At 42.5% G+C, this 15414-nt stretch overlaps 1 long non-coding RNA gene across 1 annotated transcript; it reads left to right on the forward strand.

The window, feature by feature from the left end:
* The first annotated feature begins 3541 nt into the window (after window positions 1-3541).
* On the forward strand, window positions 3542-14531 carry LOC128330798 (uncharacterized). Its single transcript, XR_008310264.1, has 3 exons — window positions 3542-3589; window positions 12426-12579; window positions 12915-14531. It is a non-coding gene; the product is annotated as an uncharacterized LOC128330798 (long non-coding RNA).
* The last annotated feature ends 883 nt before the right edge of the window (window positions 14532-15414 follow it).

Genomic DNA, 15414 nt, shown 5'->3' on the forward strand with positions numbered 1-15414 from the left:
GCTCCCTCCCTCCCTGCCATTTTTGGGCAGTGGCGGGTCCTCCTACCACCTATACCTACCTCCCTGCCATTTTCGGGCAGCCGCTACCACCCCTCCTTAGCCCACTGCCTGGCTCCCTCCCTCCTCACCATTTCTGGGCAGCCTCCACAGCTCCTCCTCAGCTCCCTCTCTCCCCACCATTTTCTGGCAGCCGCCACGGCTCCTCATCCATTCAGCTTTGGGGCAGCGGTTCCCCCTTCCCCCACACCTTCTCGGCCACCCAGCCACCGCCTCCTCCTTCTCACCACGGCTGGGCCCATTGCCACCGCCGCCTCCATTACCCCACAGCCAGGCCCAGCCGGCATCCTCCTCCAACAACGTCCTCCCACCCCAATGCCGGAACACTGGCAGCATGTCGCGAGAGTTCCGCTGCCAAATGCTTAAGGACACAGATGCCGGCTCAGAGAAATAAGTATATAGATAATCGCAACATCAAGAACCTGGAAGAGAAAGAACATTACAAATACTTGCGCATTCTCCAGGCGGATAACACTGCACACACTGAAGTTAAAAGAAAAATGGGAAGTGAATACATCAGGAGAGTTAGAAAAGTCCTAAAGTCCAAACTCAATGGCGGAAACACCATACAAGCCATAAACAGCTGGGCTATACCTGTTATCAGATACAGTGCAGGAATAATAGACTGGACCCAGGCAGAGCTAGAGACGCTAGATCGTAAGACCAGGAAAATCATGACCATCAATCATGCTCTTCACCCTCGCAGTGATGTAGATAGGCTATACCTCCTTCACAGCTCAGGTGGAAGAGGAATGCTGCAAGTCCATCAAACAGTAGAGGAGGAGAAAAGAGGCCTTGAAGAATATATAAAGGGCAGTGAAGAAGATGCACTTCAAATGGTCAATAACGAGAAACTATTCAACACCAATGAAACAAAGCAGGCCTACAAGAAAGAACAAGTCAAGAACCGAGCATGAAAATGGAGAAATAAGCCCCTGCATGGTCAATATTTGCACAATATAACTGGAAAATCAGACATCACCAAGACCTGGCAATGGCTTAAGAATGGCAACTTGAAGAAAGAAACAGAGGGTCTAATATTGGCTGCTCAAGAACAGGCACTATGAACACATGCAATAAGAGCAAAAGTCGAAAAATCAACCACAAACAGCAAGTGCCACCTTTGTAAAGAAGCAGATGAAACTGTGGACCACCTGATCAGCTGTTGCAAAAAGATCGCACAGACTGACTACAAACAAAGGCATGACAAGGTAGCAGGGCTGATACACTGGAAAATCTGCAGAAAACACAAGCTACCTGTAGCCAAAGATTGGTGGGACCATAAAATTGAAAACGTGGTAGAAAATGAAGTTGCAAAAATATTATGGGACTTCCGACTACAAACAGACAAACATCTGCCACACAATACACCAGATATAACTGTAGTTGAGAAGAAAGAAAAACAAGTTAAAATAATCAACATAGCAATACCAGGGGATAGCAGAATAGAAGAAAAAGAAATAGAAAAAATAACCAAATACAAAGATCTACAAATTGAAATTGAAAGGCTGTGGCAGAAGAAGACCAAAATAATCCCAGTGGTCATTGGCGCCCTGGGTGCAATTCCAAAATACCTTGAAGAGCACCTCAACATCATAGGGGTCACAGAAATCACCATCAGCCAATTACAAAAAGCAACTTTACTGGGAACCACCTATATTCTACGATGATATCTATAACAACAACAACAACAACAACAACAAACAACATTGATAATAAAATCCAGCCATCCCAGGTCCTTGGGAAGGACTCGATGTCTGGATAAAACAAACCAGTCAATAACACCTGTCTGACTGTGTAAACAAGAAATAATAAACAACTAGCATTATTTATACACTGCTTTTCAATGGAAAAGTTCTCCAAGCAGTTTACATAGAAAAAGAAGCAGCAGCAGATGGTTCCCTGTCCCTCAAAGGGCTCACAGTCTAAAAAGAAGCATAGTAAATAGGGATGTGCTTGAATGGCTTGGGCAGCCTTCGGTGGGTGGAGAGTGGTTCCCTTAAAAAGCAGGTAAGGAGCTCCATACCTGCTTGTCCCCGCCCCACCGCTGTCCTGGCGGCAGCAGCTGCTCTCCAAATGCGTGGCTGTGACGCTCTTCCCTGCAGCCCTCCCCAAGTTTTTCCTCTGTCTCTGCACCCCTGCTACCATTTTCTAGACACTTGACTGTTTATCTCTGTTGGACTTGAGGCCAGTTTGTACAATAGGCTGGCAGAATGTTGGCAGTTCAAGCTGAGCAGATTGGTGCTGTGTGGGGTGATACGGGAGAATTTGTGTGAGCTTCTTCAGCATGTCTTTAATTTATATTGCAGCTGCCCTGTACTCCATCATCACCACAATGCTGAAAGTAGATTAAGCAATGGGGATGCCGTTCAGAGCTGTTCATCTGCCCAAACCATTGCAAGACAAATTCAACATATGCCAAATTCCACATGGATCCACTCTCACCACACTTCATCTCAACGCACCAATTTGACTCTGCAAATTAGGCCTTACTTCTGAACAGGTTTCTGCCACAATGGTTAAAGCTTTCATAGTATTTTATCAACAATCAATGTGATTTCATCCATGCCTTTTGAAGGAAAGGTGAGTTCCCTCATTTTGCCCATTTTAAAGGATCTTTGCCTTCCACACATTCAGGCACATGGAGGTGCTCACAGCTATCAAAGGAGTCTGCCAAACTTCAGTGTTATGACAAGAGATCATAGCCAGATGGTATGTTTGGAGAGGACACAGCTCATTTCAGAGCATTTTGAATGTGCAGATTTCTTTTCTTTATTCCATTGCCGCATTTGGCAGCAATCCACAAGAGGCAGATTCTCCTCTCTCAAAGGAATGATCTGCCCACTCTGTCCATTGAGCAGGACACACTGCCTGAAAATCCAGTCACCAACCACACATGTTGAGCAGATGTGCAAGCATGCAGAGCAAAAGTACAAAATCCCACCAGTCTACAGGGGGAAATGCAGCACAACTGCTGAGAAACAGTGACACAAAACCCCTGTTTTTAAAAATCGCTGCATTCTTTAAAACAATGAATATTGTAGAGGGATATTTTTCTTACAAATGTTTTTTTAAACAAAAAAGCAACAGAGAACTCCTGGTTTGGGGGTGCAGAGGAATATATATGTCATGCTAATTGGCTGTCTCTGCTCATAGGGGAAAAAAGTGATTTTATAAAGTTATGATTTTGTTTAAATCAGATTGTCTTGGGGCCAGACCTCTCCAGAAGTGAGCACTGGAAAACTTCCAATGGAAAGAAGTGCACACACCCATTTTAAAGAGAGGATATCAGACATATACATCCTTTTATCCCTGCCCCACCAACTTGCATGTTAAGGGAGAGAACCAGCTGTTTTTCTCATGGTGAATGAGAGTTACTTGGGGAAATCTGGTTTCCTGTTTTTACATGGACTGCTACACTGTTGCATAGCCAGTTAATTTTGGTTGGGTCAATAGAGCAAGTTTAATTTTTGGAATTTTCCTTTCCATTCAGGCTGCACATTGGAAGAAAATATTAAGGAATTTGAGAGAGGTATGCTTGATGAAGTTAAATTCTTTGTTCAGTACAGCATGCTTTCTGCAAGTATGGATATGTTTCTGGCTAAGACAAAAGTTCACCCTTCCCTGATCTTGCATATGTCTTGCATATTCTCATGTGAGTACTGTAAGACATTCCCCTCAGGGGATGGAGCCACTCTGGGAAGAGCAGAAGGTTCCAAGTTTCCTCCCTGGCGTCTCCAAGATAGGACAAGATTTATTTATTTTTAAATAGGACAAGATTTTTTTATTGAACCAACAAACTACCAAAGCATACAGTACAATGCCAAAGCACAATTATATACAAAGTGGTTGTTTGTACATGATATATCTACAAAGATTTACACACAAGGATTTGGAAACACACAAGATGCGGGTAGTACTGTATATGCGGGTAGTACTGTAACTCGGGGGTGGGGGATTACAAGGCACATCAGGTAATCGGGGGGGTTATGCCCGACGTCCATTTCCACAATTTGTCCCATTGCTGTTTAGAAGAGATACTCTTGTCTTTTTGCACATAACCATACAAACTTTTCCAGAAGAGATTTACTGTCTCATCTGCGTGAACCTCTTGGTCGCGTCTTCCCTCCCTATTCCTATGCAGGAGCATTGCATAAATGACATACAAGTTTACTAACCTGATTACGAGAAGGGGAACGTTCCAATTCCCTAGTATGAGGGCACCTGTTCCGTCCTGTTTCCTTGAAGGTTTCTTTCTGGGACCTCGAAAGGAGGTTCTATCGCTCAAACCCAAGGTTAGTTCTTCCCAAGTCTGTTTTTCCAAATCAGGCCACTCTAACAGCTTGCTTACTCCCTGCCACACTCTTTTGGCTACCACACACTCTTTTAAGAAATGTGAGTGGGTTTCCCTGAATGCTTTGCCTAGCTCACTAGCTTTCTGTTTGCAGGTGATTTTAGGGCACTCTTGCTGGTCCTCTGGGAGCCATGGCTTAGCCGCATTAAGTGGTAGTACTTGATGGTATAAGCGCCACCTTGTTTCCCATAAATGGAAAGGGACTTTTTTCTCTTTAAAGAGAGCGATAGGGTGATCGGGTTGCAACAAGTACTGTGAAGTGCGTTGTTTGTAGCGTTTACGTTCTAAATCAGGTTTTAAGAAACCCACTGCTAGAATCTCTCTATAAATTGTTTTCCTTAGCTGCTTAACTGAGGAGGATCCTTTAAATAGATCTGGTTCAACCTTCCATTTTTAAAGTGTGAATAACAAATCTCTCAAATAGTCCGGGTGTTCTCTTTTTAATACTTGTGTGATATTGCCATTGAAAGATCCTTTCCCCCACCATGCTATGCCCCATGCTGACTTGCGCCAACGCAGAGCGAAAAGCGAGACCCAGGTTTTTTGCAGGAGGTTGGACATATCATGGACATTCACGAAAATCCAGTTTCCAAAATTGTAGGACATGAATTCAGTTACAAAATAGGGTTGCAGGGCAGGTAGGGCTAGGCCTCCCCGCTCAACCTCCTTAAATGCTACCGCACGGGCCAAAGGGAAGGACACTGTGCGCCATACTAGACGAAAGATCTGGCTTTCAACTCTCCGAAGGAGATCGAGCGGGGAAGGATAGACTACCGCCAGGTTATGCACCGGGGGTATCAGGTAAGTCCGGATGTAAACCGCTTTCTGGTACATGGCGAGGCTCCATTTTTTCCACATAGTGATTTTTAGCATTACTTTTTCTTCCCAATCTGACCAATTTTCCCCCCAGGCTTTTTCCTTAATCCCATATTCAATCCCCAAAATGTTTACTGTATCTACCCACTTCAGTTTGGACTCTGGGGCCCTTTCGCTTTTACATTCAGAGATGGTAGGCACGAGAGTTGCTGGCGTCCGGGGTCCATTTTAACAAATACGCTTTTGTCAGCATTTAATTCTGAGCCCGAGATCTTGCCATACTCCCAGAAGAGGTCTAGTATTACAGAGATTTCATTTTCATTCTATAACAGTAATGTAACATCATTGGCATGAGCTACAAATTTTACCTTAAACTCAGAATGCGATTCTGAGTGGACAGGTGGTTCGGCAATCCCATCACTCTCCCTCCTACTCCCTCCCGGGAAGGTCTCACAGGGCAGGGGGATAGAGACCGAGAGTCCTTGCAGGTGGGGTTCTCTCTGAATCCTGATCAGGATCGGATCCAGGGCCAAAACATAAAGTAATGGGCTCAGGGGGCATCCTTGGCGGGCACCCGAATGCAAAGTGATTGGGTCGCCCCGCCATCCATTAATCTGTGGTGTCACCTTTGCATTCGTATAGAGCAGCTATATCCAAGTCACGAATAGGGGTGGTATACCTTTAGCTTTCAATAATGTCCACAGATAATTGTGGTTCACTTTGTCAAAGGCCTTAACTTGATCCAATAAGAGGAGGTGACCTTTCCAACTTTCATTCTGTATAGAGTAAAAAAGTTCTCTCAGCAGACACAATGAGTCTGTCATCTTTCTTCCCGAGATAGCGCTTGTCTGCAAGCTGTGGACCAATTTAGGGGCCACTTTCGCCAATCTATTATTTAGGATTTTGGCAAAGATTCTTTAATCGATATTTGTGAGGATTATCGGTCTCCAATTTTGTGGTAATGTGGTGTCACCTTTCTTGGGGGAAAAAATTAAGAGGCCGTCCCCAAAGGACCTATTTAAACGCCCATTGCCTAAGACAAAATTAAATAATTTTACTAAAACTGGTAGTAGCTGGTCTGCATAAATCTTATAGAAAGGCCATGTCAGACCATCAGGCCCCGGGGCCGATGTGTTCTTTCCCGCTGAGATAACTGCTCTGACCTCTTCTATCGTTACAGGATGGGTCAAAGAGCTTTTCCCCCCCTCAGTGAGGGAATAGCCGAGACCATATTCATTCAGACTGCAGAACCTATCTAGATAGGATTGAATGTCCTTTACAGAAATATCCTTCAATGCATACAAGTTTGTATAAAATTGGGCCATGATTTTTAACATATCGTGGGGGTCAGCCATTAGTGGGCTACTTCCATCCAATCTCAGGCCTTGGAATGTCAAACTAGATGTATGCATCTTGTCCTTTGCCCACTCCCCTTTTTCAACTACAGACCCTTTGAAGCGATACCACTTATTTTCTAAACGCCTGTGCCGCAGCTCATTTTGAAATGTCCTGATTGTCTCTTTGTAGCGGCAGTATGATTCCACGTCAAAGGCTTCTCCCCTGTTCATCTTATCAACAATCCTCAGATGTTGGGTGATCGCTTTCTGATAATTTTTGACCCCTATCTTATATGTCCGGCTGGTCACTGCCCTAGTACGGCAGCTCCCTTTTTTTAAGTGTCTCCCAGGCTCCCAAAGGATCATCTTCTGCCTCTAGTAGCCGAGGGATCTGTCGCCTCAGTTCTGATAAAAGGAGACCTTTGTATAGGGCTGAGAGAGATTCCTGCCTGCAATCTTGGAGAAGCTGCTGCCAGTCTGTGAAGACAATACTGAGCTAGATAGACCAGTGGTCTAACTCAGTATATGGCAGCTTCCTATGTTCCTGTGTACACACTCCCAGATGCTAGTACAAATCCCCTTTGATCAAATAAAAGGCTGGTTTAAGCATCTGATATGGGGTACCCTGACACTTGTATTGTGTCCATGTGTGGCATTGCTTGCTCTCTGCTGTTATTGGGTCCAGGGCATTGTACATCACTAGACATAATCATCCTATTTTTAGACTTTTCTAGTAAATTCAGGAAATTGAGTTCTAGTATGCCCTGTGTGTGCTAAAGTTCAGCTTTCTATTTCCTGCAGAAGTAAAGGTAAAGTGTGCTGTTGAGTGAGTGTCAACTCATGGCAACCACAGAGCCCTGTGGTTTTCTTTGGTAGAATACAGGAGGGGTTTACCATTGCCTCCTCCTGCACAGTATGAGATGATGCCTTTCAGCATTTTCCGATATCACGGCTGCCCGATATAGGTGTTACCCATAGTCTGGGAAACATATCAGCAGGGATTCGAATGAGCAGCTTCTGGCTTGCTAATCAAGCCTACCCTAGTATTTTTCATTTGTTTGTTTGTCATATTTATATACCTCCTGAGGGGTGTGTGTGTGTGTGTGTGTGTAGGTGGTGTATACAATCCAAATTACAATATTTAAAAAAACCCCAATTAAAACACTTTCACAGAATAAAACCAATTAAAAAAATTCACAGAGTGAAACAAAGTAATTTTACAGGATAAAAACAATCAAACAGTTCAAAATTAATTTGAATTAAGAGCCTGGAAAAACAGGTGTCTTAAGGGTCTTTTTAAAAGGCTCTTATTTTTTATTTTTGACAAGTCTATCACTAAGTCAGTGCACTCAAACCATTTTATATAAATGATATGTTATCTCCCTCCCTCCCTCCCTCCCCCCTGAAAATTTCTCCAGGAATAGTGCCAATTATTATTATTATTATTATTATTATTATTATTACATTTATATTCTGCTCTTCCTCCAAGGAGCCCAGAGTGATGTACTACATACTTAAGTTTCTCCTCACAACAACCCTGTGAAGTAGGTTAGGCTGAGAGAGAAGTGACTGGCCCAGAGTCACCCAGCAAGTATCATGGCTGAATGGAAATTTGAACCCCGGTCTCCCCGGTTGTAGTCCAGCACTCTAACCACTACACCATGCTGGCTCTTAGATTTGGCAACTCTAATGACAACCCTCAAGAGATAGATTGGAGAATTTTAGTTCTACCATAAAGTGAAATGGCTAAAGGGAAGTACTTTATGGTTAGCTCCTATGAGGCAAAGATGGTGGTCCACTCTCAGTTCAGTGAATGGAGGTTTTCCTGTAATCTTTGTGGGCTGGATCACATCTTTTAGAATAGGCCTTATCCAAATAGTCCAAGTCATGTACGGCACTTAGGTTCATAATCTCTTGATGATACTAAGGAACAAGAGAAGGGTTTCCTTCCTTTCTCTCTGGAAGAAGCTTCTGCAATATACATCACCTTTTAAAGAAAGGTTCCTGGGCAAAGGTAATAGCACAGATGCAGTGCTTTCAACGTTACAAGTAGGATGGCTTCTTATGGCACCAGAAGGGGAATCAAGATGTCAACATCAAATTATTAAAGAAGAAGTCAGTCTTGCATTATTTAATATGGCTTTCTTCCAGGGTGTAGCAAGGCTGGAGTGAGCTCTGGAACAAGAAGTGACCCAGGTCCTCCGCCCACCCTCCCTGCCTCCTCCTTCTCCCCCACTTTGTGTCCTTGCGGTTAGAGAACTGTAAGGACATGGTGAAAAACAAATCATTTTTGCACACTCTTCTCTCACTCCTATACAAAGAATATCACAATCCCCACGCACACAGACACTTTTGAACACATATGTACATGCACATTCCTCTGGCTCAGAAACACTTTAAAACATCTGCTACAGTCTCTTCATGTGTTCATTCATCAACAGCACTTCTGTCTTTCTTATTTGCCCCTTCATGTGCACTGTCTCGCCCTTCCTCCCTCCCCCCACCTCAAACTTGAGTCCCAGATTTTGCCCCAGAATTTAAGAGTAAACTGAACCTAATTCAGTAAACTGCGCCCCTGGTGGCGCAGTGGTAAAACTGCCGCCCTGGAACCAGAAGGTTACAAGTTCGATCCTGACCAGGGGCTCAAGGTTGACTCAGCCTTCCATCCTTCCGAGGTCGGTAAAATGAGTACCCAGAATGTTGGGGGCAATATGCTAAAATCATTGTAAACCGCTTGGAGAGCTCCGGCTATAAAGCGGTATATAAATGTAAGTGCTATTGCTAATTGCTAATTAATGTTTTACAAAGAAAATGAGTATTATGGGGTTACCAGTAAGTAAATGTATTATTATTATTTATTGTTTACACAGTCAGACAGGTGTTATTGACTGGTTTGTTTTATCCAGACATTGAGTCCTTCCCAAGCACCTGGGATGGCTGAATTTTATTGTCAATGTTGTTGCTGTTGTTATAGATATCGTCGCAGAATATAGGCTGTTCCCAGTAAAGCTGCTTTTTGTAATTGGCTGATGGTGATTTCTGTGGCCCCTATGGTGTTGAGGTGCTCTTCAAGGTGTTTTGGAATTGCACTCAGGGCGCCAATTACCACTGGGATTATTTTGGTCTTTTTTGTGCCACGGCCTTTCAATTTCAGTGTGTAGATCTTTGTATTTTGTTATTTTTTCTATTTCTTTTTCTTCTATTCTGCTATCCCCTGGTATTGCTATGCTGATTATTTTAACTTGTTTTTCTTTCTTCTCAACTACAGTTATATCTGGTGTATTGTGTGGCAGATGTTTGTCTGTTTTTAGTCGGAAGTCCCATAATATTTTTACATCTTCATTTTCGACAACTTTTTCAATTTTATGGTCCCACCAATCTTTGGCTACAGGTAGCTTGTATTTTCTGCAGATGTTCCAGTGTATCATCCCTGCTACTTTGTCATGCCTTTGTTTGTAGTCAGTCTGTGCGATCTTTTTACAACAGCTGATTAGGTGGTCCACGGTTTCACCTGCTTCTTTACAAGGGCGGCACTTGCTGTTTGTTGTGGATTTTTCGACTTTTGCTCTTATTGCATTTGTTCTTAGTGCCTGTTCTTCTGCAGCCAGTATTAAACCCTCTGTTTCTTTCTTCAAGTTGCCATTCTTAAGCCATTGCCAGGTCTTGGTGATGTTTGATTTTCCACTTATAATGTGCAAATATTGACCATGCAGTGGCTTATTTTTCCATGTTTCTGCTCGGTTCTTGACTTATTCTTTCTTGTAAGCCTGCTTTGTTTCATTGGTGTGTAATAGTTTCTCGTTATTGACCATTTTAAGTGCATCTTCTTCACTGTCCTTGATATATTCTTCAAGGCCTCTTTTCTCCTCCTCTACTCAATAATAATAATAATAATAATAATAATAATAATAATATGTTAAGGTGCAAGTAGACTGTAGTGTTTATCAGGAGAATGTAGGGAAGGCCATGCCACAAGCACCTGCTGAGCAAGCAATACAAGCCTACAAGTCTTAAACAAAGAAGTCATGCCATACGCCACAAGGGAATGTGAGAACTTTCTGGTCATCACACAAGGTGACCCAAGAGCAACAATCAGAAATGACAGTCCTAGTCCTATGCATATATGACAACAGCAGTTATTTTCTCTTTGAAAAGTGTGTGTGTCTGTGTGTCTGTGTGCACACACACTGAGGACCAAGTCTGCTTAGAACTTGTGGGTTCCATTACAAGTTATTTCAATGTATCACTCCTACATACTGGGCAAAGAACATTTCTTATATTTTTCAGGAGAGAATAACTGCCCCTATTCACTCCAGTGCAGCCTCCCAGTGGCTGTTCCTTTCTGTTTCTTTTTAGATTGTGAGCCCATTTGGGATAGTTCCTATCTTATTGCTTTTTCTATGTAAGCTGCTTGAAAACCTTTTTGTTGAAAAGCAATATATATAAATATTCTTATTGACAATATGGTTAATGATGAGGATAAGAAGGAAGGTTGGTATCAAAACCAAGATACAATCCTTAAAAAACCAACAACAATAAGTATGTAACTGATAATGAAATGTTATACTATCAATAGAATAAGAAATTGCACACAAATAGTTAAAATAATACAATAATAATACTGCAATAGACAAAAATAATAAATTGGTAATAGGAGAGCTGGTAATAGGTAAGCTGGTCTTGTGGTAGCAAGCATGAGTTGTTCCCTTTGCTAAGCAAGGTCTACCCTGGCTTGCTTTTGTATGGGAGACTACATGTGTGAGCACTGTAAGATATTCCCCTTAGGGGATGGGGACACTCTGGTAAGAGCACCTGCATGCTTGCATGGAGAAGGTTCCAAGTTCTGTCCCTGGCATTCCCAGATATGGCTAAGACTCCTGCCTACAACCTTGGAGAAGCTGCTGCCAGTTTGTGTAGACAATACTGAGCTAGATGGACCGACTCTGTATAAGGCAGCTTCCTATGTTCCTAATCCTTAAAGTCATAGAAGTAGTAAAATCCCAGGATGGCCAAATCCCAGGATGGAGAGCAGTAGCCAGATAAGTGCAAGAAGAAAAGCTTGTATGGGCTTCTCAAGCAGTATAGTCCTATTGGGATGTGCATGTCACCCTCTGCAGGTAGACTGTTAGGGCTCCATTGAGCCATGTGCTGAGCCCTTCTTCTCATGTGCTGATCCATGTGGATGGCCTTGTCCCTTGGCCATGTCCCTTGGCTCCTATTTCTTGCTCTCTGTGACAGAATAATATCTGAGGAATGATGCTCTTATTTTTGTTTTTTTCCATTTAGCAACTAATTTCCCTTGTAGAGATCCATGTACTTAGACCGTTACATTTTGAACTGTATTTTGAATCTGTTCAGTGCATCAAAGGATAAAGACAGATTTCCTGAAAGTTATATATGTGCAGCTGCACAGTATTACATAACCTCAAAATATAAAGTGGCCTAGGTAGTATTACTGCCTCATATAACTGTGTTTTGGATGCAATGGTATTACAGTGAGAGGAGCATAGCCAGCCTTGTTACAAGAATTGCTCTTCTTTTATTCATAACCTTCTTCATAATGCACATTCCAAAGAAAAATATTGAGCAGCAGCAGTCTGTAATAAAGAGACCAAAAATGGCAAAACCACAGTACTGGAGGAAGCCTACGTGAAAACTCTGGTTGTATCTTCCTGGTTACTGAAAACAAACAGAACTGCTGGAAGTGCTTGCCAGTAAAGCCCTGCCAACTAAAATATTGTTTTATGAAGTCAGGAAAAAACTAATTTTAAAGGTTATTGTAGGTTATTTGTGGTCATGTCGTCCACATTAAACATGATGTCATCTTGAAAATTCTTTATTATTTTTGTTTTACTCTATAGGTCTTCATCAGAGATGCTCTCTCAAGAACTATCTAAACCCACAAAATTCTCTTATGAAATAGTTGCCAAGGTCATGCTCGCCCAACAAAATGAATGGAAAAGCACAATCCAAATATATAACTAAATATCCGAGTGTACTGGAGCTGGTGATAGTGTAAGTACCCTTGCTATTTGAGAGAGGAGGCCAAAAAACAATCCATACTATTTTAAACCATAACCTTGACCTCTGCCGGCTACAAGAAGAATGGAATAAATATTTTCCACACAAAGCACAATTTTATTTGTGTGAGGGTCATGTCATAGAATGTTGGGAAGACTAAATGGCCAAGGGTAGGAACCATCAAGTGGAAATAATGTTATTTGGTGTCCTCAGTTAGACAATAGCCAGATGAGATCATATTTTATATAACGAGCAGGAAAAGTGTTGTGGATTAGCACTGAATATATTTGATGTGAGCTCACTCTATCTATATGGCTCTTATTTTAAAGGACTGAATACACAGTATTAATCTCATCTAATTCCTGGAGCCTAACAAGCTGGCACCAACCACACTGTTCTCCTGCCTACCCACCCAGAGGACTGGAGCTGGATCACTGCAGAAGATGCTGGCCTCCCTGTTTGAGTGTGGGATGTCCCAGAGGCAAAAGGTCATGTCTTCTCTGTTGATACACCTGACTGCCGGAGGGGGATAACCATAAAGGATGAGTAGGCTCATAACATAAAGTTTCTCTGCAAAGTATTTGTTATTAGCCACTGTTCAAGACCAGATGCTTAGCCATGTGGGCTCTTTGCGTAAGCCAGCATGGCCCAATTCAGACATCTCATCAAACCTCTGATAAACATAACTGAGGCAAGTGTTTCTGGTTGTCTGAATGCATGAACTTGTAGTTCTCTCACCCAGTGTGCCTCTGTTTTTGCCTCCAAACCTGAATTTGAGCCCTCAGTTTGTAGTGAGAAAGCTCCTCCTGCTACCACAAAGAGGTCAGCTCAGAGCAACCCAGAAATGCATCCGTTCTAAAGCAGCTGTGTCACTGGCTGTCTCTCAGAGCGAAAGAAAGCTCTGCTTCTGCCATCACCTCACAACTCCTGATGCTGCTTGGCAACTGCATCCCTAGAATTACTACATTTAAAGGGACAGAGCCATATTGATTGATTGATTGTTAAATTTATATACCACCTTTCATCAAAACAATCCCAAGGCAGTTTACACAGAATTAAAAACAAGATTATAAAAATAAGGGGGGACATTATTTGCATTATGGGGGCATTATGAATCTCAGGAAGCAAGGTGTTCCATAAGGAAGGGGATACAACAGAGAAGGCCCTCTCACAAGCCAGGGCCCTACATACCTCACCTGGTCCCAGAATTCTGAGAAGGCCCACCTGAGACGAGCCCACAGTGCGGGTCGAAGTTGGATGGGAGAAGCAGTCCTGAAGGTACATAGGCGCCAAACCCTGAAGGGTTTTATATGTGATAACCAGCTCTTTGAATTGGACCCGGAAGCAAACTGGCAGCCAATGTAGCAACCTCAACATGATCATATTTTCTGCTGCTCATAAGCAGTCGGGCTGCGGCATTTTGGGCCAGCTGAAGTTTCCGAGTCATCTTCAAAGGCAACCTCAGGTAGAACGCATTGCAACAGTCCAACCGAGAGGTGACAAGGGCATGAGTTACCATTGCCAGGGCCTGCTGGTTGAGGTAAGGCTGCAATTGGCACACCAGACAAAGCTGGGCAAAGGCTCTCCTGACCACAGCTTCCACCTGCTGCTCCAGCAATCTTATTTGGAGATTTCTGCAAATGCCATTTAGAAATCGTGTAGAATTTTGAAGAACAAAAACTCAAATTGTAGCTTTACACAACTCTAATGTGTAGAGAAAGAACCATTGATTGTTTCGGAACATTTCAAAAGGCCTGAACAAGCTCCATGCGTCTTTTCTCTCACAGAGTAGTCTGGGACAACTGTAGTCATATTATGTGCTGTGTTAACAGAATACAAATGATCTCCTAGCCATATTTGAATAAAGGCATAATCACTGTTCTTCGAGGTGTCAGGATTGCTGTGTAAGCAACTTATTTAACAGTGCATTGCTGTGCAAGCTTACTCGGAAGTAAGGCCTGCTGTGTTCAATGTGACTTACATTCTGGTAAGTGTGTTTAGGATTAAAGCCTGAATTATTCTTCAGTACTGTAATTAACTTGATAGTTTTGCTGAAGGAGTGCATCTAGATTAAAGGGTTTTTATTTATTTATTTTCTTCAAAGCTAATTGCTTTAAAGTTTTAATCACTGGATCTGTCGTAAATGTAGCACCAGAGGAAAGATTGTGGTTACTTTAACAGCGTTGGGCAAGAATTATGTCTCTGATGTTTGTTTTTACTACCGTAAGATTTTTGTCCTTTCTTGCTTGCTTCTGTCAGAAGGCATGCACATCTTTTCGTTTTGTGCTCTGCTCTCAGAAAGGCTGTGCAATCATAACTCTATAAGTACAATTGCTCTTGCATTTTTTGCAAGTTTGTTCTTTTACCCTGAAAGAACAACAGAAAGGCTAATAAACTCAGATGATACTAAGAAGGTAGGTGACAGCATGTATTTTTGAACTGCCACCACTTAGATGCACTGAATGAGAAACTTGATACTCTTTCCTAGGATCACAGAAGCAGTGCAGTGATACTGCAGATCTTTTACACTTACACACTTGTATTGCCAAGATTTTATTATAGCACATAGACACAGGTCTCACAAGTGTGGCTTTTGGCAGAAATGATTTAGCTTTGGGTTTTAAGTAGTGCCATCTTTTAAGAGATTTTTTAAAGCCATTAAGACATTTTGAGAAGAGGAATGTACAGTCAGAACTCGTTACTTGTGGGGGTTCAATTCCTCACCTACTACCGCAAGTAACAAAACAGCGAGTTCGTTTGTTTAAAGAAATGAGCCACAAAATGGCTCCTTTTGTCTCCTCCTGGGCTCCTCCTGACAAAATGGCGGCC

The sequence above is a fragment of the Hemicordylus capensis genome, chromosome 6, assembly GCF_027244095.1.
Source record: "Hemicordylus capensis ecotype Gifberg chromosome 6, rHemCap1.1.pri, whole genome shotgun sequence".
Taxonomy (NCBI): Eukaryota; Metazoa; Chordata; class Lepidosauria; order Squamata; family Cordylidae; genus Hemicordylus; species Hemicordylus capensis.